Source organism: Ambystoma mexicanum, chromosome 2q (genome assembly GCF_040938575.1).
Source record: "Ambystoma mexicanum isolate Mex_15411 chromosome 2q, UKY_AmexF1_1, whole genome shotgun sequence".
Lineage (NCBI taxonomy): Eukaryota > Metazoa > Chordata > Amphibia > Caudata > Ambystomatidae > Ambystoma > Ambystoma mexicanum.
This window is the reverse complement of record NC_090924.1, coordinates 590,146,682-590,170,583: the sequence shown is the minus strand read 5'-3', so window position 1 is coordinate 590,170,583 and position 23,902 is coordinate 590,146,682.

Sequence of the window (23,902 nt, the reverse complement as noted above, 5' to 3'; positions counted from 1 at the left end):
ATAGAAGTCGGCTGACCCCTACGTTGCCCACTTTGGGTGGAAATGCCCTGATCGAATCCTGGGAATCTTTAAAGTCGCCTAAGAAGGATATAAAGAGTGCGGGGGCCAGCGGACAACCCTGCTTTACTCCACGATGAACGGGAATTTGATCTGATAGGAGTCCTTGATTGTTCAGGCGAACGGCCACCCTGGTGTTCGAGTGAAGGGCGATTATAGGGTCCAGGATATCTTCAGGACACCTCCACTCTTTCAATTTCTTCCACAATCTTGACCTATCCACTCGGTCGAACGCCTGGGAAAGGTCGACAAATGCTAGAAAAACTCTAGGTGCTCCCGACAATACTTTATCTTTGATGATGCTCAAGATCATTATGTTAGCTGCCGTGCTTGCGTTTTTTTGAAAACCAGTTTGCAGTGGGTCTGCCGAGGGGGATAGCCTTGCCCAGTTCTGGAAGTGATTCAAAAGCATAGTGGCGAAGACCTTGCCTATAACGTCCAACAAGGCTATAGGACGATAGTTCGTAGGGTCCTCCCTAACACCCTTTTTGAAAATCGGAACGATGATCGCCTGGGTCCAGGAGTCTGGTATTATCCGTTGATCTCTGCAGTCCATGAAGATTAGGCTCATTACTGCGGCCCAGTCGTCAATGTTTTGCTTAAGGTCCGAGTTTGCTAGTCCGTCCGGACCTGGGGCTCGGGATGATTTTAGTCTTGTGATGTTTCTTTTTATCGCGTCTTCGTCAGAAAGATCCACCCAGTTTCTCACTGGTAGTTGCTTTATAGGGGTGGTGGTTGTTGGGGGTGCCTCAAAAAGATCGGTGAAATGTTCGACCCAATTTTTTTCAGCGACTGAGTTGGTCATAGCAGCTTTTGGATGATGGTTTGTTTGGTTTATCAAAGTCCAAAAGTCCCGCGATTTTTTCGAGGCTAACACCTTGAGCATGTTTTCTGCGTCGGACTGGTAGAGAGTACTCCGTACTTGTCTCAGCCATTGTTTGTAATTCCTCTTTTCTGTGAAGTAAATTTCCCATGAGGAGGTTGTATTTAGAGCAGCAGCTTTTTTCTTTGCTTTCCTCAACGTCCTACGTTTAGTAACCAAGTTGGTGTTGTAAACGTGATTGTATTGTAATGCAGAATAGTTAGGAAATTTCCGTGGTTTTTTGAACGGAAGGAGTAGTGGTATATAGCTGTCTCTGAAGGTTGCATCTTCAGTATCCATGGCCGAGGTTAACATTTTGTAGTTGGCAGTCAATGATTTGATATCGTTAGTAGACATACGAAGGCGGGTTGCCTGGGAGTTTATCCCAATCGGCGGTTTGTAGAATTGCTGATCATGAACGGCTGTTTTGCAGGTAAGGTTCAAAAGGTTATGGTCACTCGCCTTGGTTCTAATTATTTCAAAGGTGGTTATGCGGTGGTAAATTTGTTCAGAAACAAAAATATAATCAAGGGTAGCCGATGAGTTGTCACGTTCCCATGTTGGGATCAATTTTTGGCTCTTTATTACGTTGGCGGCGTTATAGAGGTTTCTAGAGCTCATTAGTGTTAGCCATATTTTACCTCTTTTCTCTGCCAGAGTGGTGGGTCGTGCGTTTGTTTTTGACACATTTGAAGCCACGCAGTTTGCGTTTAGGTCCCCACAGATAACAATATTCGAGATGCGGTGCTTGATCCTGATTTCATCGATGATGTTAGAGGCGGCGTCGCAAAAGATTTCTGGTGATGTTTTTTGGGGGTTCCAATATGTGTTGATGATGGCAAACGATTCAGAGGAGATTTTGCCTCTTGACGAGGGTTTCTCAGGCCATGTAGCCAAAATTGCCAGCAGTCCGTAAGATGCTTCTATTTTCTTAGAGATGTGTATCCCTGAGCCTGTACGGACGGCTATGAGTAGGCCGGATGATGGACGTCCAAGCGGGCCTTTATGGGCCGGAGAAATCTCTATATTATAGCCATCCAGGACCGGTTTGTCCAGTAGCCAAGTTTCCTGAAGACAAACGATATCGTGGCTTCCCAAGTTATAGCTATCATGTTCAGTTAAGTGTATGTGACCTCTGGTGTTCCATGATGCTATGGACAGGAGTGAGTTTTGAAGGTCATTTTGGCTCGGATGGGGGGGCTGGAGAGATGGAGTTGGGCCCCCTATTCGCTGCTATTTTTTGAGTCCTGGTGTTAGGACATCTCGTATCCAAGACCAGCGACCCTTTTTTGGCACAATGTCCGGGTCGGTTGTCAAAGAGTGCGATAGGTTTTTCCTGGTTTCGCTTTCTTGGAGTGGGGAAAGTCGATGATCTTGGTGTCGTACTCTAGGGGAGTATCGACGGGTGTGGGATCTCCCATAATCATTATGGTTTCTAGACTCTCTTCTTGTTTGTGTTCTTTCGTTTTCCAATTGGTCGTGTCGAGGCTTGTCCCAAATACTAGGACGGTCCCTGTTTGTTCTGGAAGGGTTATAGTTGGATTCTCTCCGATGTGGTGAGATTTTTCTCCGTCCCGATGAGCCGTATAAGACCTCTGTACGAGATTTGAATCTGATTTTTTTGCTGGGTGAAATCTTGGAGGTTTCTTCACTCTTGTTACTTATATTCTGGGCCAGGATCTCAGTAAGTATAAAGCCCGACTGTTCTAGCTCTGTATAAACACCATCTGAAATTTCACGGATTGCCGATGGCTTAATATGGAGGTATGCTTTTGCTTGTTTGGACCTGTGATACGGCTCAATTAAGGTGAAATCGTCTGATTTTAAGGACCGAAGTGTAGCAACTTGTTGAAGGATCTTAAGTACTGTTCTTCGATTCAAAATCATATAGCGATCGTCCGAAGTTTTTTGTTCGATTTTGAATAAGCGGGTGCCTTTTGTTATGGAAGCCCGAGAGTTTTGGGGCATCTCAGGTCTTGTAGATGACAATTTTCGTTTTTTAGCATGTCTTTGCTCAGAGAAATTTGCCACGTCTTTCAAAGTCTCCTTTCGGTGTACGTTCGGGGAACGTAGAGGCAATGTTGGTGTAGTTTTAGCCCTACTCTCCGAATTAAGGTTGGTTGATGTCGTCGTAAGTTTATCATTCTTGGAGCCAGGGGGAGCGTTTGAAGTTTCGTTTTTGGAATTTGGAACGCTTTCTGCTTGTAATTCTATATTTTCTTGTGTATCCCAGTGTTGCGTGAGGTCGATCAGGGAACTTCGAGACTCAGATTCCTCACAGGTCCTAGGGGACGGCAGTGGATCTGGCTCTGTACTAACGTTGTTTTCACACCGATGTGGTGTCGCCAGGTTTCCATCAGGCGGTTTTTGTTTGTTCTTTGGCAGTTTTTTTGGTGCTAACACTAAGTCGAGAGCAGACACTGTTTTCGAATGAGAATAATCTTGTTGGGCTCCCAGTTTCAGCACAGGATAATTTTCCCTTAGAGATGTCACTTTTTGAGGCCCTTCACTAGGAGGAGCAAGTTTAGGTGCTTTATTTGGCATGCGGGGGAGCTTGTCAATTTGTTTTGCAAACACTGGTGCGAGTTCTATGGATGTAGGGAGCGGCATTGTCTGGGTTTCTTTGTTAATTGAGCATTTTTTGGCTCTGGTGGTAGATTTTAAAAAGTTGATCTGTTCGTCTAGCGAGGCCAGTTTTAAGTCCCAGGTGTCGCTGTGTATCTTGTTCCTTTGGTCCAGGGCAGTTATAAAACCTTCAACAAAGCTCAATTTAGTGTGCATCATTGCTGTAACTGTAATATGATCTTTTAGCGAATCACTGATGTTCTCGTACAGTTTCCCGAAAGGTGCTAATGCTATTGTTATAGCAGACATGATGGTTGTAAGGTCAGGTTTTTTCGGAGTTGCTTCCTTAGTACAAGGCGTAGTTATTTCACTAAGCCTCCGGTTTTTAGGTGGTGACCGATCTCTTAGTCTAAGCGGCGATGATGGCGTAGATAGTGCAAAACAATCATCTGTCTGAACTGCTTTTTTCAAGTGTAATGGTTGTGGCAGAAGTTTGCCAGGTTCCAAATGGTCGGCTAATAGGCTGCCAGGAGGTCGATAGTGAATAACGGGTGGCGACAGTGCCGAAAGTGCTCTTGGGGATGTTTCTTTAGATGCGCTCTCCGCGACTCGGGGTTGTACAGGATCGTTCAAAACTTGGTCTATCATGGCTTTGGTACTACTGGGTGTTCGTCTTTGCGATTCTAGTTGTGTTGGGTTTGTTATGAGCAGTCCTCCTGGAGTCGTTTTTGTTGGTGTGCCCATTTCCATCATCTCTCCAGAAAGGTTCACTATGGACGAATTTTGGGCGTCCGTGGATCTTGAAACTCCTTTGGTATCCAGCCTTTTTTCCATTGTAGGATTGCCGTTTATGAGTGAACCAAATGACTTTTCTTTTATTGTTTCTATCACTTTCCTTACTTTGGACACTGGAGGAAAATCTTGTATAGCTTCGAGGATCTCGGCGTCCGAGAGTTCATGTGCTTGGTCCAGTTTTCTTTTACATTGCTTTTTAAAAAAATCTTTGAGTGCAACTGATAGAAGCGGGTGTGGAAGGGTTTTTTTTGTTAATGATTTTTTTTTGAGTTTTGAGGTTTGAGTATTCTGTGAACACAAACTGGGTTCTTTTGACGGTTTTTGCCGCAATGTTTTTACTGCTTTGTTGGTTTTGTCCAGAGGAGGTTGTTTCTTTGACTTTTGTTTTTTCGGAGTTGTGATGTTTTGTATCACAGAACAATCTGCTTCTATATTATCGCTTAGGTCCTTTTCTGTCGATAGTTGTCGGACAGAAGATTTTTTTAAGATGACAGTAGGAGCCTCTTTGAGTATTGGCACGTTTTGAACGTTTATTTCTTTGTTTCTATATGGTTCCGAGGGTGGAATCAAAGCCTTCCCCGGTGGTGTATTGTTACCCATGTTTGCGATTTCAGTCTGCAGGCCTTCGTTGTTCTGCTTCTGCCAGTCCGTGCTGGTACTCCTTGGTACGTGGATTTGTGCTCGTACCGTCGTGCTTACTAGTCCCACGTTGGTATTGCTAATAGGAGAGACATTTTGGCGATGGCCCTGCAACCCTTCAGTCAAGTCCTCCACGGTTTGTAGCTGGTGGAGGTGGTTGGGCTTAGTTGCTACGAGGGAGGAAAAGTTCACTTCCCTTAGAGGAGCCCTCCAAATGCTGGCCTTCGTTGGTTCCGAGCCCGGAAATTGTCCTCCAGCAGGCAGGTCGACTTTTGTAGACACAATATCGCGTCGCTCCCCCGGCGAGGTAGACAGCTCAGGGGCGGCGGCCGGCCGTCCTCCGACAGTCACGGCCTCCGCTCCACTCGCCACCCTCGAGGGCTGGCGGTAAGGCTGGGCGGGAGAAGTCGCACAGGGGGAGGAAGAAAAGATCGTCACCGCGGGGTTGAATCGCGGTGAGCGCCGCTCGCGTGTTCCCTCAGGGGAGGAACACGCCTCCAACGCCTCCAGCGCCGCTGCCCGCAGCACCGGAGAAATGGGAAAAGTTGGGGGCGTTGGTAGGTCCTCTATTTGAGGTGACACAGTAGATGAGGTGTTGCAAAGTGTTAATGCCGTTTTGTTAGCAACGGCGACAGGGAAGTTAAAGCAGCTTGTATGAGTCATAGTCTCCACAGTCTCCGTTATCTTCGATGGGTTGGCGATGGAGGGTTTAGTGGGAGACAGGAACGGGGAGCGCTCCTTCACCTTTCTGACTAAGGGCTTCTGTGCAAGGAGTGCATGGGATTCCGGGCCTTTACGGCTACTCCTGAGTCTTCGCATTTCCAGAGCTGACTCAGTAGGAGTCGTCAGATGGAAGAGTTCGGGGGTTAGGTTTATAGTTTCAGTGGGCTCCATAGGGACGGGCGTGCAGGCAGCCGAGAGTCAGCCGCGGACTGCCGCAGACTGCACAAGCCTCAGCACACGGCTCCGCTCACCGCTCCGCGGTGAATACAGGGTGTAAGTGGGTCCTCCCACAAAAACAACAGCGTAGAAAGACTGCCGCAGACTGCACAAGCCTCAGCACACGGCTCCGCTCACCGCTCCGCGGTGAATACAGGGTGTAAGTGGGTCCTCCCACAAAAACAACAGCGTAGAAAGACTGCCGCAGACTGCACAAGCCTCAGCACACGGCTCCGCTCACCGCTCCGCGGTGAATACAGGGTATAAGTGGGTCCTCCCACAAAAACAACAGCGTAGAAAGACTGCCGCAGACTGCACAAGCCTCAGCACACGGCTCCGCTCACCGCTCCGCGGTGAATACAGGGTATAAGTGGGTCCTCCCACAAAAACAACAGCGTAGAAAGACTGCCGCAGACTGCACAAGCCTCAGCACACGGGAAACTTATTCAATTCTAGAAATATTTTCATCAAAACTGTAAAGAAAGCTAGAATAATAGAAAGTTGAGAGCTTGTCATTAGTCTACTCCACAGACTTTCAGTTAATACCGAAGAATGAATAAATGGTCCTAAGCTCGAAATTATTTGATTAGTTAATATCGGATAATACATCACAAGATGGTACAACGTCTCCGGGGAATCAATGCCACACAGTCTACACCCCCAAGGCTCCTCAGGAATGCCTAGTTTAGGTTCAACCACTTCAAGAGTAGGTACCTACTAAATGATGTTAGAGTTCAAGGAGAATGTGATGTATGACAAATATGCGGTTATAACTATTAATTACTCTTTTTAATGTAAATGCACTTATTTTTAAAATTGAAATATGGATGTTGGAAGGAACCAGGGTCCTCACGTACCCACAAGTGCTTTAGATTTAGTGAAGACCTCTTTTAGGCATTATAATGGACTAGGGGGAGGAGGGGCACTGGGAATGCTCTCATTCAAATATAATCACATACACAGACATGGACAGGCACTGAAGAAGGCAGTTATTGTTTAAATATAATGTGTGATTAACTATTAGCTAGCTAGATATGTAATGTCAGATCCTAGGCATCGTAAAATCTTAGTGTGACATATGAGTCAAACTCCCCCTTCCTTCCCAGAAGGAATGTGGCCTGTGAGATTCTAAAAAATTAACTACAGGCGCTTCCGTGGTGTTCATCACTAAGGCTAGCACTGGCAGCACACAAACTGACTCACCAGTTGTCTAATGTCCGTCAAGGATCCATGCAGACTAAGAATAGAAATTACATGTTCTGTGTGACAAATGCAGAATGGGACAAATTATAAGTATTAAGTGTGGGGAAACATACAGGACCCAGAGACAGGAGACCCCCATCGACAGGAGACCCCCATCGACGTGGAGAGGGCAGGAGCCCCCCACCACCGTCCAGGACCGCAGGACGTCCAAGATCCCAACGGAGACCCCCGACTCGACGGAGACGGCGTGATCCCCTCACAGGATCCGCAGAGGCACCCCCCTGCTCTGGCTATCTGCTCCCCCTGGGCACCCCAGCACAGAAGCCCCTACCGCCTCCTGCACCCCGAGAAACACGCGCGCCGACATTATTTAAAAAACAAAATGTCGGGCGCGATGCGGCCCGAAAGCGAGGCTTGGCATCACACGTTGCCTAGCAACGGTGTGTAGGCTGCCTTTAAGCCCACACATCCGCCGGCAGGCGGAAGCCGGCGGCCACCCAAGGCCAACATAAGGCCGTCTGCCCTGTTTGCCCCTGTTCGCTCCGGGGAGCTACTGCTTCTTAAGGTAAAAACTTTTTAGCACATTGTACGCGGATGAGAGATTATTTACTGGACTTTAATCCACGTGAGTACTGTTACTGCTAAACTGCTATGCTATAACTAGCTACAGTAGTGCTCCCCTGTTACCCCTGTCACGTGCTATGCCCCTTGCCCTGGCCCAGACACCCATTGTCCTATGTTGTGCTTTTGATTGTTATATGATTCATGCTATGCCTAGTGCTGTGCCTCACGGTAAACCACAAATATACTGTGCTCCTTGGTCGCCTACAGACCAGTCTAGAATTGTATTGTGCCCTATGGTCGCCCACAGACCACATTTCAGCTGTGTTGTGCCCCTTGGTCGCCTACAGACCAGTCTAGAATTGTATTGTGCCCTTTGGTCGCCCACAGACCACATTTCAGCTGTGTTGTGCCCCTTGGTCGCCTACAGACCAGTCTAGAATTGTATTGTGCCCTATGGTCGCCCACAGACCACATTTCAGCTGTGTTGTGCCCCTTGGTCGCCTACAGACCAGTCTAGAATTGTATTGTGCCCTTTGGTCGCCCACAGACCACATTTCAGCTGTGTTGTGCCCCTTGGTCGCCTACAGACCAGTCTAGAATTGTATTGTGCCCTATGGTCGCCCACAGACCACATTTCAGCTGTGTTGTGCCCCTTGGTCGCCTACAGACCAGTCTAGAATTGTATTGTGCCCTTTGGTCGCCCACAGACCACATTTCAGCTGTGTTGTGCCCCTTGGTCGCCACAGACCAGTCTAGAATTGTATTGTGCCCTATGGTCGCCCACAGACCACATTTCAGCTGTGTTGTGCCCCTTGGTCGCCTACAGACCACATTTCAGCTGTGTTGTGCCCCTTGGTCGCCACAGACCAGTCTAGAATTGTATTGTGCCCTATGGTCGCCCACAGACCACATTTCAGCTGTGTTGTGCCCTTTGGTCGCCCACAGACCACATTTCAGCTGTGTTGTGCCCCTTGGTCGCCTACAGACCACATTTCAGTTGTGTTGTGCCCCTTGGTCAAAATGCTCTTTTGTGATACAGACTGCCCCAAACTGTCCTGATTTACTCTGTGATCTGACCTTCTGCGTTTTTGCACACTTACATGTACATCCCTTGTCTACCAATGCAGCCCCCTAGCCCACACCCCAAAGCGCCTACATACCTCCCTTCCACTTTTTCCATCTTTCTCACATCCCTCTCCTTTCTGGCCACCTGCAACATGCTGCATGCGCACCTAGACCAACATGCCCACCTTCGCCCCACCCCTCCAGCAGACCTCATACACAACACACCGTCATTTGCACTCCATCCCACACTCAACTCCCTTACCGACCCGGTCGGACACCACCCACTCCACCTCAGGCTCTGCAGACTGAGAACTCGCACTAAACACCTCCTTACTCTCCGCAGTACTCCACACTCCACATTCCTTAGGAACTACAGACTCAGCTCTCGCACCCATACATCAGCCGCCCAGACTTCCTTCCCTGACCACGCTCACTACCTTAGCTCTCATCACGCTGCATGTGCCACGACCAAGCCTCACACACCCAAATTCACACCGCCCACCCCCAGCACCACCAACACACACACTCTACATCCAAACTTAAGATGCGCCCTCATCAACGCGCACTCTGTCCATGCCCATGCCATTGAAATCAATGACCTTATCTCTACCCATGATCTCGACATACTTACCATCTCCGAAACTTGGCTCCATGAAGCCTCCAGTCCTTCCATTCACCTCGCTCTCCCTGAAAACTATACCATCCTTAGACAGGACCGTAAAAACTTAAAAAGTGGTGGCGGCGTAGCCCTCATCTTCAAGGACACCCTCTCCATAAGAATGTGTAATCAACAATGGGACAATAACGCCGATCTCCTCACTGCCAAACTAGCCCTTTCACCTAATTGCACCATAAACTTCTTTATCACCTACAGACCACCAGGATCTCCTCTTGACTACCAAAAGCAACTCCTCCAAAACATAGGCAACAACCTCAAAAGCACCACCAAAAGCATCCTACTAGGGGACATTAATCTTGGCTTAGCTGACCCAAAGGACAAAGCAGCCGCAAATTTAGCCAAAGAATTATCTAACATGGGATTCGAACACAAAGTTACTGCACGCACTCACAGCAAAGGCAGATCCATTGACTGGCTAGCTGATCACAACTGCTCATCGACAATTACCTCCATCTCAGCCCTTCCATGGACGGACCATCACCTCATCCAATTTACCATTCCTACCACGCCTACTCATAAAACCTTAACCCATGCCCCACCCGCTAAAGTAAGAAGCTCCAAAAAACTCACTGCTGCCAACCTCGCCCCTCTCCTTGATACCTCACAACTCAAGCACCCATTCCCCACTGACCCTACATCTCTAGCCAACATCTATTCCAGCACACTCACTCAAGCCATCGATCTCATTGCCCCGCTAGAAGAAAAAAAAGGGAAAAAATCTATGCACTGCAACTCCTGGTTCACTGAAGAACTATCTGTCCTACGCACCAAGAAACGCAAAGCCCTAACCAGGTGGCAAGCAGCGCCTAATCAATCCTCGCTTAAAGACTTTAAAGAGATCTCTCTGACCTACAAAAAAGCCATATTCCTTGCTAAATCCGAATCCTACAACCAGAGAATCACTAATGCCAGTTCCAAATCAAGAGAAATTTTCTCCATATTCAAAGAACTCACCACACCAGCCTCTAGCCCAGACAAAATCATCAAGGATGAAGCATGGTGTACAGGCATCCAGGCTGCTCTCCTCAACAAAGTTAAATCACTCCAAGACAAAATAGCCTCCCAACGCAAAGCTCTCAACACCCCCACCTGCCCGCCCATACCTCACACCAACAACTCCCCATCACAAACACCCCTTTTTGCCTTCAGAGAAGTCTTGGAGACGGAAGTCAATGACCTCCTTAAAAAAATCAAACCCTCCACTTGCAAAGGGGATATCTGCCCACCCTCCGTAATCAAAGAGAGCGCAGAATACCTCACCCCCATCATCACGGCTTTTATCAATGCCTCTTTCACATTTGGAAGTGTACCACAATGCCTAAAAGAAGCCTGGGTCCGCCCGCTCCTAAAAAAACCCTCCCTTGATCCTTCCTCCCCTAACAACTACCGCCCCATCACCACCGTCCCCTTTCTCCTTAAAATCTTGGACAAAGCTGCTCACAATCAAATCCAACACTACCTGGAAACAAACACCATCCTAGGCAAAAGACAGTCAGGTTTCCGCAAAGGCCATGGGACTGAAACTGCTCTTCTAGATTTAAAAAATCAGATTACTAAAATAATGGACACAGGCAAACCTGCCCTCCTCCTCCTCCTCGACCTTTCTGCAGCATTCGATTTGGTCGACCACAGCATTCTCACTACGCACCTCTCCAATGCTGCACACTTCTCTCACAAGGCTACCACATGGATCACATCCTTCCTTGAAGGCAGGGCCATGAAAGTGTACTCTGACCAGGTTAGCGCCCCCCCCCCCACCACTATCAATTGTGGAGTCCCACAAGGGTCCTGCACCGCACCGACCCTCTACAACCTATTCACCAAACCCCTCTTTGACCTACTGGACTCCCTCAACATAGCGTACACCAACTACGCTGATGACACGCAGGTCCTCCTCCCCCTCTCTGGAGACTACGACCTTGACTCAGAAGCCCTCCTCAAAATCTACTCAACTATCCAAACATGGATGGCTATCAATGGCCTCTGCCTAAACGGAGACAAAACCGAAATCATCATCCTAGCCCCTAACGAAACTCTAACCAAACTCAGCCCCAATTACTCGCACTTGATCATCGACAGTATTAGCATACCTGTCTCCTCTGCCGTCAAGACCCTAGGAGTCTACATTGACGCGACACTCTCAATGACAAGACAAACCAGCGCCATTGCCTCAGCTTCTGCTCTGACTACCAAACTCATCTACGCCATAAAACCCTACCTCACCACGCCCAACTGCCTCTCCATAGCCAGAGCTACTATAGGAGCCAGACTGGACTACTGTAACGCCCTCCTGGCAGGCACCTCTTCAAAAAACCTAAACAAGCTCCAAATAGTGCAAAGCAATGCCCTCCGTGCTGCACTACACATGCCCAAAACTGACCATATCTCACAGGCCAGAAGACGCGTCCATTGGCTCCCAGTCAAGGAAAGGATCAACTTTAAAATCCTCACCCTCACACACAAATGCATTAACCACACAGCACCCCCCTACCTATCTGAGACTATAACCAAGAACTCCTCCATCCGCCCCAGAAGAAGTCACCACGCCAACCAACTCCAAGTACCCACTGTAAAAAGAGCCAAAGCCGGCGGCATTGGCTTCCCTCACATAGCACCTAAGCTATGGAATGCCCTCCCCAACGCGCTTAGAGCAGAACCATCTCTGTATCTCTTTCGCAAATCCCTCAAAACCACGCTATTCAACTAATTCCACCTTCCCTTCACCTACCTCAGCTCGCACACATCTGATACTAAAAGTGTTCGATACGAAATGCTTCCTGTAATGAAAATTGCTTTGTAACCATCTTCCTTCCACTGTAACCAGACTATGTATGTATTCATGTAACAGCGCCACGATGCCCCCGGGCTGATGTGCGCTTTAAATAAATCTGAATAAATAAATAAAGATAACATTAGCAGGAGGAGTGAAATATGGATAGAATTTATGAAAATTGTTCATAAAAATGTTTTGTTTTTCCTGGAGCGAGGCCTCAAGGTTTGTAAAAGTCTGCAGAGCTGCAGTGTGTTTTTGCATAAGTCAGCAAAATGTACAACAGCGTGCCCTGTCAAAACCGCTAACAACGAAGAAAAGAAGGCTTTGGAGCATCCATAGTATGGAAGAAGGACAGATTGGGATGAAGCCATGGTCCATATCCAGTGACACCACCATTGCAAAACAAGACTATATACACCCCTGCCTGGCACTGCTTTGGCAGGAAGGAACAGATTAGAGACAGGAGAAGACCGTTCCGGCAGCAGAGTACTTTGTTACCATCCTCATTTTGTAAAATTAAACTTGTTATCCTTACAAGAGCAGCTGTTTGTCTTATTTCCCCAGAGGGGTGTATTTATTCTGTTGTGAGCATAATTAGGGACACCCTTACATGATCAACTGCTGTTTTACTGTTTTAATAGGAACATATTTTATACTCTATTTTTCCTTTTAGAATCCCTCTTCTTGTATTTTGTACTCTGTATGTTGGTCTCTTATTTTAATATAACTTATTTATTTTTAGTTCATAAGAACCTTTACAAATGTCCTTCTAAAAGAAACACATGTAAGAATCAAATATCAATTATCATTGTCTTTCCTTAAATCACGATGGTCCCTTCGTTAATAATAGTCATTGTATCCTACAAATACCTAAAACAGATTACAAATCATAGATCACTAAAAGTCATGAATGATATGATATATGTCATTTATAACGCGCCTGTACACAAGTATTTCTAGGTGTGAAAAAAACACTATGAAATATTAACTATTTTAAAGCAAATAATAGTTGTCTTACATGCTAGCTAACGCACATACAAATATACAGTTACATTCTAGAAAATGCCATCAATCTTTAAAGTGCTTAGTCATTTTCTACCACCGTCTGAACAATTCAATGTGTACTGTTGGAGTATTAAATTCCATACCGCAGGACTGGGACTGAGTAATACATACAGTTGTGCTTTAAGATAGATTTGAGTTACGCAAGCCACATGTTTATAGTTCTGTAGGGTATACAGATGTTTGTAATTCTTAACCCAATCCCATTGTTCTACTTTGCCCATGTAGATTTTTTTCAAGACATAAAAGCTTGTGCCCCTTTCAAAGTTTGGGGACCACTGGATTCTGGCAAAGCATTCTGTATTCAACTTCCGAAACCCAATATTTCCATGCTTACTAGGAGATTCTGACTCATAATTACTGGCTAGCACGCCTAACAAGGGACATTGTGGGTTAGTTCTGGAATAAAGTATCCCTCTGTGTATCATGGCTTGACTACACAGTGATACTAACCCCAATTGCAGGTGTATGTATACCATAGGGGTTGATGGAGTCAGAATCAGTAACCTCCTCCAGAGGTTACCTTCGAACATGTTCATTCACTTCAAGTCCCTCATGGCCAGTGCCTCTAAGCCATACAATATGGCTGGGCAAAAACATTATTTATAATGCTTGAGGATTCCTTCGATAGAGTAGCCTGCAGTTTGTGTTGCAAACATATTTATCAATTGAGTAAGTTGACAGGCTTTACTTCTTTTCAACTCTATAATATTGGAGTAATGACCATTTCCCATGAGATCCAAACCTAAGTAGGGGTATCGAACTACGTATTCAATCTTTCCAATTTCTGTACCCAGAACAACCCGATTTATTTTATGTCTGGCAACAACCATTGCTTTGGTTTTACTCATATTTATGAGAAGGTTGCTTTCCTTGGCATACTCCATGAGGGCTTGAAATTTGGCTTGAATCCACCTGACTGTCCGGTCCATAAGGACCAGGTCATCCACGTAGAGCATACAGGACAATGGTCTGTATCTCAATCTCACAGGATGGCCAATCGTGTGCAGTCGAGGCGGCAGGTCCGCCAAATAAAGTTTAAACAAAAGTGTGCCAGCACACAAACTTGCTTGACTCCTCTGTTAGTCCTCGCAGACTCTGATAGGGCACCTGGATTGCCAAACTGCACCTGCACCCCTGCGTTTGAATGAAGGCCAACCAGGATCACTAGCAGACAATTGGGGCAACCCAGCCCACTCAATTTCTTCCACAAGATGGAATGATTGACAGTATCGAACGCTGAAATTAAGTTGACATAAATCAAGTACAATGCTGGGTTGGCCCTAGTCAGAGCCTCCCTGATCAGTCTATCCAACAACCTAATTTTGTGGTTAGTAGCGTAACCTGGCTGAAAAAACCTGTCTGCAAGGGATCAAGGATATTTTTCTCAGCCACCCTCGCAAACACTTTCCCGCTCACTTCCTGTGAAGAGAGCAATCTATAATTTGCTGGTGTCCCTCTGTCCCCTTTCTTGTAGACTGGGAGTAGTGTTGCTTCTTGTCTGAGTACTGGTATTTCGGTCTCCCTGTAGACCCTATCAAATATTGTTTTTATGACTTAACACCATGACCCAGGGTCTGCCTTTAGAACCGTGTTTGGTAGACCATTGGGCCCTGGTGCACTGAACATTTTAACTGGGTGATAGCTGAATATATCTTGTTGTACCTATGTGTTGCAGCCAACAGCTCACTGTCCCACTTGCTCCTTGCACAGCTATTGATGATCCTGATAGATTTGAGAGATGTACAAGCCACTCCTGTTCACTAATGGGATTAGTTGTATGTTTTCTTGTGTCCCCCTTTACTGAAGAGAGCCTCTGCCAAATAGTCTGCAGGTTTTTACTACACAGGGCAGCAAACATGTGTTGCCACCGTATGTTCCTATCGGCACACTTCCATCTCTTCAACCATAAGCTATACTCCAGTTTTATATTCCTGATCTTAGATTCCCTAACCCCCAAAGGGCCTGTGAAGCCTCTGGCTTTCCTGATCTTTCCTTCTCATCTCCCGCTTAGCATCTCGTATCATAAGATCAAAAACATTTGGGTGCTTGGCAGAGATGATTGGAAGCCCCAAGGCCCACTTCAATTGTGAGCTGCTTGAGACGCCCCTCCATTGCATTCCTGTTCAATCACTGAAATACATTAAGCTCACAGTTGGAAAAATGCCTATCCTTACTGATCGCATGGCAACATTCCTCTGGGTCCAACGCAAGGAATTCCCTGCATGGTTAGCTAGCACTACCTTCCCACCTTTGACCCTAATATGGGCTCTCAGCATAGTTAGTGTTAGCGCTATTATTGAGTGGTCGCTGTATTCAGTGTTCCCAACCATAAAGGAATCAACTGGATCTGCACAGATGTTACTCCGAAAGCAGTAGTCGAGGGTAGTTGCCTTTTTTCCTAGCTTCAAGGTATTTCTGGACAATCTCCTATTGTTCTCCCATTAAACATAATCAGATCCAAATCCCTAAGGAATTCCACCCATTTTCTATGAAAACACTGGGCCTCTTTACGAGTCAGGTGGTCCGGAAATAAGGGTGCTGGTAGCAACATACCGGCACCCTTTCCGGACTGCCAGAATCTGAGTACGCCTGTAGGAGTCATTGCTCCTGGTAGGTCTGTCCTGCGGGGGCCACCGGCTCCTGCATGCATGGTTTTCACGGAAGCACATGCACCGTTAGCACCGTTTTCACCGCCTGATATCCCGGGCCGCCCTGGATATCAGGCAGTAGAACAGTGTTACAAGTTCAGCGGCAACGTGCCGGTAACATTGGCGGGTAACCGCAAAACTCGGAATGAGGCCCACTGTCTAATTTGAAATTGCTATAATTTGCACAGGAATCAGTGTCTCTACAACCAGCATTGAAATCATCCCCTACTAAAATAAATTCATTTCCAGGGATAGAAATCCAGGCTATGCAGTTGGAATCGATACACTTACATATGGGATCCAGGTCTGTATTATCGGGTGGAACGTAGACGTTAATCAATAGCATATCCATGTACAAACCATCACCCTTAGCGCAAACTTCAATAGTGAATACATTTTTTTATTGTTAGTAGAGAGTCTCGAATTATGTGTGCACCATTTATTCTTAATGTCAATGATTAGACTACCATATGGATGTCCTTTCATGCCCTTTTCGGCAAGTTCTCGGCACGTTCTTGGAATAAGAGGTAACCATTCATCTGTATCGAAGTAGTAAACCATATCTATTGTAAAAATATTATGTCAAATTCCGAAATAACAGGCAAAGACCCTTTATCTGCCAGAAAATGCTTATGACCCCAAATGTTCCAACTGGCACACTTCCAAGTTCACTTACATTGTGCCAGGTGTTTCACATTTGTTTTTAAAACCATTCCCACCCCTGTATGTCCCCAAACGGGGACATCTGGCTGGTTTGACTGCCCTATACTATACCAAGCTTTTACCGTTTACAGCCTGCCTGAATGGGGCAGGTTCAACTATAGATGGTTGACTGACATGTGCTGGACTGTCAATCTCGTATCCCATTTTGAGGAGAGCAGCCTGGTGAGCATGAATAAACTGGGGTACTTCTGAGGCAGTATAGTGAACTCTTGCAAAATTGACCTTGTTGGTTTTCACAGGCTTCACAACACTAAAGTCACTAGATGATAACACTATCAGGGCCAGGACCTTTTTTACACAATGACAATAAGTCAGATATATTAGTCCATTTCTCTGCAATTGTCAGCGTCCCATGGCCGATCATGAATATATGTGGGTCCACTTCAGGAACCTCATTTTCAGGCAAGGCTTGATTTAATATTGACTTTGTTTTGGGCTCAAGGACTGCTGTGCTAACAGCCGCCTGCCCAGCTTCAACCTCAACTGCTTGTCGTTGGGCTTGCCCATTTACTTCTGCCTCCAATGGCATTGCGGCACTTTCTCCCAAGAGCCAGCTAGTGAATGTTACAGCGGACCGGTGCAGGCGCTTTTGGCACCTGGTAGCTTTCTTTTTTGCTTTATTGGTTTTTGGTAGCTGGGCTTCAATGGCTGTGGAATTAAGTGGCTGTGATGCGGGGGAAGAGGAGGGGATGCTGGCAGAGCAGGGCTTTTTCCAGTGACCATGACCCCCCGATTCATCGTATGTTTTGCCAAATGCCTCTCCCGCATGTTCATAAAGATGGGGGGACTGAACTTGACGCTTCAACCACCTGACCTGAAACATCTACATCAGATTGTCTATTCTGCATGTTTGCAGGGGCATCAGTCACGTTGCACTGTTGTGCCAGGCCCTGTAGGCCCCACTTCTTGTAAAGGATGACCTAAAGAAGTGATAACCCCACTCTGCTTTTGTACCTCTTCGAGAATAAACCCACATAGTTTCAGCAGGTGTTTTAACCGCAAAATGCAACAACCCGGTCCTCGTCTTTGTTGCATCAGATACACCCGATGCAGCACTACTAGTGGACTTGTTTTGCCGGAATGCTTTCCCAGACTCGTCTCCCACACTAAGATCCGTGTACAGGTTGGGGGAGGCCGATAGTCGTTGTCTCGCCTCCAAAGTGGGTTTGGGGTCTTGGTGTACTACGATCTGTATGTCCTCATTAGTGTGATATGTTTTCTCCACTCTTCCGGCAGAAGACACGTCTCCCAAACTTGTCACAACCGTGTTCCGCAGACTGTAACAAAGTTCCACAAGGGAATTAATATCAATGAATTAGATCCACTAATATGTCTCGTCAGCACTGGTGCACATTCTGTTTAAGGGTTAGCACTGCTGAAGCCCTCGTGTTGAGGCAAAAAGAAGTCTGTAATTTTTCCTACTGATGGAACCTTTGCCTGTTCCCTAGATGCTACGCTGCCTTGTGCCGAGGTTTTAGAGTTATGTACCAGCTCAAAGTGTTCATGTGATGTGGCTCCACTGCAAACCCCTGTTTTCCCATAAGGCTTTCCTTTTCTCAGGCTCTAGTTACGTACATAATTTACTACTTTCCCTAGCTTGGTTGAAAAGCAGTTCTAACACTCAGGCTTCTCCACACTAGTCAAAAGGGTTTTTGTTTACCTTGGTTGTGAATGAGCGTGCAACCTCCCACGTCTCCGTCGCCCCAAACCTCCAAACACCTCCTGCCGACACATTGCGCCTGCGCTTCGCGCAGGTTGTCTGTTATATTGACATTTCTTAAAGGGGCCGCAGAGTCTCACCTCAGAATTCCAAGAAAAACAACGATCCACTCCAGTCCGATCCCAAACACTATCTGCCTGCACTTCGCGCAGGTTCTCGGTAACATTAAACTCCCTTAAAGGGTCCGCAGAATCTCTCTTTACAGATCCGCTCCCAAACACTGTTATGAAATTGTGTAACTGTACCATGTGCACTGAAAACACAAATAAAAAGCACAAAAAATGTATTTTCCAACTCTCCATTTTCTGGATAGGGCATGTAAAAGAATCTGGAGCTCATTATCTATAGTGGTGTAACGTGAATGGAAGGTGTAGAAGCTTTAACGCCATCCATTCACACATGCCACATTTTAGATCATTTGTATGGTGGACAGAAGAGGCACAAAGCAACTTGTGCTTCTGCTACCTCCTTATTCTCTGCCATACAAATGTTCCAGCATTTCTCCTCATGGATTTTCATGCCGGTGCAAATGCTGGAGATCACAATGGGGTTCGCCTGCATTATGCACCTGGTTTATGCTGCTGCATAAAGCAGCCTACCCCATAGGGATCCAATGCAAATGTTGCCTGCCATGCTCGTATGGAGGACATTTTTAAAATTACAATTAAACCTTGCCCGAACATGCTTGCATGTCGGGCATGGTTTATTTGTAATTGTGAAGACTGCTTACCATGCGTGTATGGTAAGCAGTGTTCACAATTGAAATTAAACCCCTCCCAACATGCGAGCATGTCGGTCAGGACTTAGATGTATTTGTGAACGCCACTTGTCATGACTCCTCAAATACTAAAGAGTTGTTTAAGAACTTGAAAGAGCTAGAAAGGCCCAATCTTACCCCAGAGGATCATGCGGTGAAGGATAAAGGCTGGTGTATTAAGATCCGGTAGGCTCTGTCTGACATGGTAGCCAGCTTGAAGACTGTTGCTGCTAAGAGACAAATGTCAGGGCACTTGTGAATATTTGTTCCCCTTCTATTACCTCCGTACCTCTTTTTGAATTTAGAAAAGTGATTGAATCTGATGTTTTAGAAATACTGCAGAATTTTAAACCCACCAGTTCCCTGGGGGGACCTTGTCCCTCCAAAGTCATTAAAACAGTATTAGGTCAAGAGACCTTTTTCAAAAAAGCAAAGCAAAAAAAACGATTTAGAAAGACCGCTCTCTGAGTGCACAGAGCAGTCTTTCTAAATCGAACTGCCAGCCTCTGCGACGCACCTGAGTGCATGCAGGGGCTGACAGGCACGTGCAAGGAAGGCATGGTATTGAGAATAGACAGATACAAGTGATCACAGTTCATGGGTGTTTATTAAACTGTATATGCAGGTTGGAAAAACGATCTAAACCTAAATCTAAGATGGGAGCAAGCTACGACCATCAAATAATAATTAGACAGTCCTCGTGGCGTCTTGTCAAATAAAAGGGCCTATACTAAGGAAAACCTAATGCCAATTCTTACGCTAAATACAAATAAAGAGTGTGGGATAAGATTCACAGGAAAGAAAGAATTGTTCACAACTAATAAGTCAGGATGAGGTAATGAAGGTCTCCCTTTCCCATGTTTTGAGCACGGGACAAAGTGGGACTCCGGAGCAGAGCACAGACTCAAGCTTTCCCTGCACAAGACTGCACAAGACTCTCGTTCCGCTCTCAGGTATCATGAACTTCGTTGGTTAAGTCTCTTTTCTACAAAAAGTCTTTTGCCTTCGAGGAGCTGATGTGTCCCCAAAATAATAGACAAAAGTTCCTTTCTGCTTGCACGTTGGTTGATGTCTTTTCACCCCTGGATCCCCCCATTCCTGGCTCAGATCCCTCTCGAATGTTAGCCTCCCTTGGTAAGGTTTACTACGGCTTTCAACACAATCTCCTCTGTGGCATTCACAAATCTTAATGTCCTTTTAAACAATTCGCTATGGACATCTCTCTGCCACATTTCTCAACACACTATTTATTGGGACTTTGGGCTTTGCCCCCCTTCTCATCGGCATGCCTCCGTCGGGGTCACTCTTGCCAACATTGCCAATCACACAATTCCTTAAACAGTTCTTTGAATGCAGGATTCACTTCCCTTAGCTTCACAATCATCTGCTGGTCAAAGACTTTCGACTGTACTGAGGATTTTTACTAGAACCCTGGTTGACCACTTTGACCCCTTTCTCGCGCCTCTCCCAAGGCCTTCTGGTAACGGTAGTTTCAACAATAGGGTAACTGCACAAAGTTTCTCGAGTGAACACCCAAGTGGTGCCTGACTCTTCTGTAGCTGTGTTTCTCCTCTCGTATTAACAGTTCTTTGTACTTTCTTCAATTGGCCGTTTGCTACTTTTGTTCAACGCAGTTCGGTTTCTTATGGGCTCTACCCTCGACTCACCAGCTGTGCTGAACTGCTTGGCTTTTGTCTCTGGAGTCAACGCCGATATCAAGGTGCAATCGTCTTACCCCGGCTTGGTTATCAGTGGAGGAGGGCCCTGTGTACCGTTGAAATTTGCTGCAACACACGCTGGCTATTGTTCGTGGTCTTTACGATTCCTTCCGTGGAGGTTTCACGAGACTGGCTTGGAAAAGGCAAGGTTGCTTCTTTCCTTGTCACCTTCTCACTTAGCCTAGCTCTAGTAGACCTCCCCAAGGTCCAGTCTCCTAGACAAATTATATTGACTATACTTTTACTAGGAGGACACAGAGAAAAAAAAAAAAACTATACAAAGCTTTAGTGTCGGTCAAAGACACTACCATACAGTATCTGTTTCTCAATGTGAGGTGTAGATATGAGCGCACCGCCTCCATTCTGACACCTGTTATTATGCTTTGTATGCATTTACAATGTTTTACAATATATGGCCAATCTGCACAAATTAATGATTTCTGGTAATTTTCTTTTTTGTTTAAATAATTCACACTGTTGAGACAACATGGTTAACTGTCTGTACCTCCTCAACCATGGTACAACTTGCACTGTGATTTGTGAACCCCCTCTTGTCTTTGCTTATGATGGAACCAGTTTTTTATGCTTATGTTTATGTACACAAAATTAAAAATAGTGTCAGCAATATGCAAAACTGACCTACCTCAACTATACTGAGTGTCTAGTTGTACTTCACACAGCAGCACATTACATGGTAGTGAAATAGTATGCTGCCTGTTTGCCATATATTTGATTAAACCTGCACTTGAATGAGTTGCAATTGTAAAGAATATTTGACAGGCAGGGCCCCTTCTTGTTTTCAGCTTTTGTCAGCCCATAGTCCTGATCCTGTTTTTGGCTCTCCCTCCTGTTATCTCACCTTTTCAATTCGCGCCATCTTCTTCATCCTCTTTGACTCCCGTGCTGAGTTGGCTCTCTTGTTGTGCGGTCTGTCTTGCTCGTCTTGTACTCTTGTGCTCCACCTTTTATCCCTCTGGGGAAGGGAAAGGGCGGTCAGGTGTGTGAGATTCTGGTCAATTGCATAACTCTGCCTGACCCTTGTGTTGGGACATGTCAGGTAAACGGCTCTGGTGTTTGTCTGTCGTCTTTCGTAGTGTCCGAAAGTGTTTGTTTTGGAAAGGAGGAGGAGGAGGGGGTAGAGTGTTTGAGTATTATACATGGTAATTTGTGGAACGTGGCCCCTAGAGTGGAGTTGACCTTGATAAGCTCTAGTATTGATAATCCTTTAGTTGTGAGTGATATTGGTTGCAAGATCACAGGTTAGTGTTGAGGCATAGCCCATACCTCATTTGTTTGGTAGAGAGAAGGGGGCTGTTACCCTGGATATCTTGCATTCATAAGTTTCAAGAAATTGATTTTCCACACAGCTTTAAACATTTTCGTGCTTGGTTGTGAAGGAGTGTCTTTATTTGATTTTTTGAAACACACTTTTTAGGTACAGATGGGGCTCCTGTGCCCCCATGTGGTCAGCCAACACGTGTTTTGACCCGTAGGTCCTTCTCAAGGCTAGGGATTGCGGTCCGGTGCACCCTGTGGGGTCCTGGTCAAGATTGGGTGTGTCCTGTATATACAGTGGCTCCGGTTGGGTCCTCGATTTCTGTTCTTACGCGATCCGATTCCTGTTGATGATGCGAATGTTCGCATCATCAACCAGAGTTGGATCGCGTAAGAACATAAATCCCTAGCCTTGAGAAGGACCTACGGGCTGAAACACATGTTGGCTGACCACATGGGGACACGAGTGCCCCATCTGTACCTAAAAAGGGCGTTTCAAAAAATCAAATAAACAAACCCCTTCACAACCAAGAATGAAAATGTATAAAGCTGCATGGAAAATCAATTTCTTGAAACTTATGAATGCAAGATATCCGGGTTAACCCCCCACCCCTTCATCCCACATGGTAGGATGGGGAAAAGGTGTTATAAGAAGGGGAATACCATGTCTCAGCTGTCGGTGTCCCACTACCACCCCCCATCCAGGTGATCCTCCCTCACTGGTCCACCCCCATGAACTGGATCCAATAATGATGGCCATGTTCTGGCCACCTGGATGACAAATCCCCGGGGACTAGTTAGGGAGACATCTTCAGGTTTCTCACATTCCCTTCCTCCACGTGATGTAACCACATTTGTTTCACAGGGGAACCGGGAAAGAAAATCTATATCACTCTGGTCTTTTCCTTTTCGGTGTTGCACCATGAAACAATAAGATTGTAGGTCTAGGAACCATTGCATGACCCGAGGGTTGGAGTCTTTGTGTGGCTAATCCAACCTAGGGGTGAGTGATCTGTGATGAGTATGAACTATCGTCCTAGTAGGTAGTATCTAAGATGGATTTTGGCCCACTTGATGGCCTAGGCCTCTAGTTTCAACACAGAGTAATTTGTTTTACGTGGGAATAGTTTGTGGCTGGTGAATATGATGGGGTGTTCCAATCCATCACAAACCTGGGTCGGGACTGCTCCTAACCCTGTGAAGGAGGCATCTCTTTGTAAGATGAATTATTTAGAAAAGTTGACTACCTTTAGGATCGGGTTCTGGCACAGAGTCTGTTTCAAGGTGTTGTAGCATATCTCATCCTCGTCATTCCAATTAAGTTTCTGGGGTTCAGCATTCTTAAGTTCATCTGTTAGCTGGGCTTTTTTATCCAAAATGCTGGGGATAACCCCACAGTAGTATCCTATTAACCTGAGAAAGACTCCAAGATCTCTCTTGGTCTGGGAGGTTCATGTATCTAAGGCAGCTTTACCTGCTCATGTTGGGGTTGGACATTCCTGTTCCCTACGAAATAACCTAGGTATTTTACGGCTGACTGGGCCAATCTGCACTTAGCTAGATTTCCAGTTAGAGCAGCATTTCTGAAGACTTTCATGATAGTATTGAGATGGAAGAGATGGTCATCCCAGCTTTTACTACAAATGACAATATTGTCAATGTAGGCTCCATAGAAATCAGAGTAGGGTTGTAAAATGTGATCCATGAGGCGTTGGAAAGTGGATGGCACACTGTGTAAGCCAAAAGACAGGACCTTAAACTGAGATAGTCCTAGAGGTGTTGAAAACACGTGTTTTTCCTTGTCTGGCCCATATACGGGGACCGGCCAGTACCCTTTGGTTAAATCGAGGGTCGA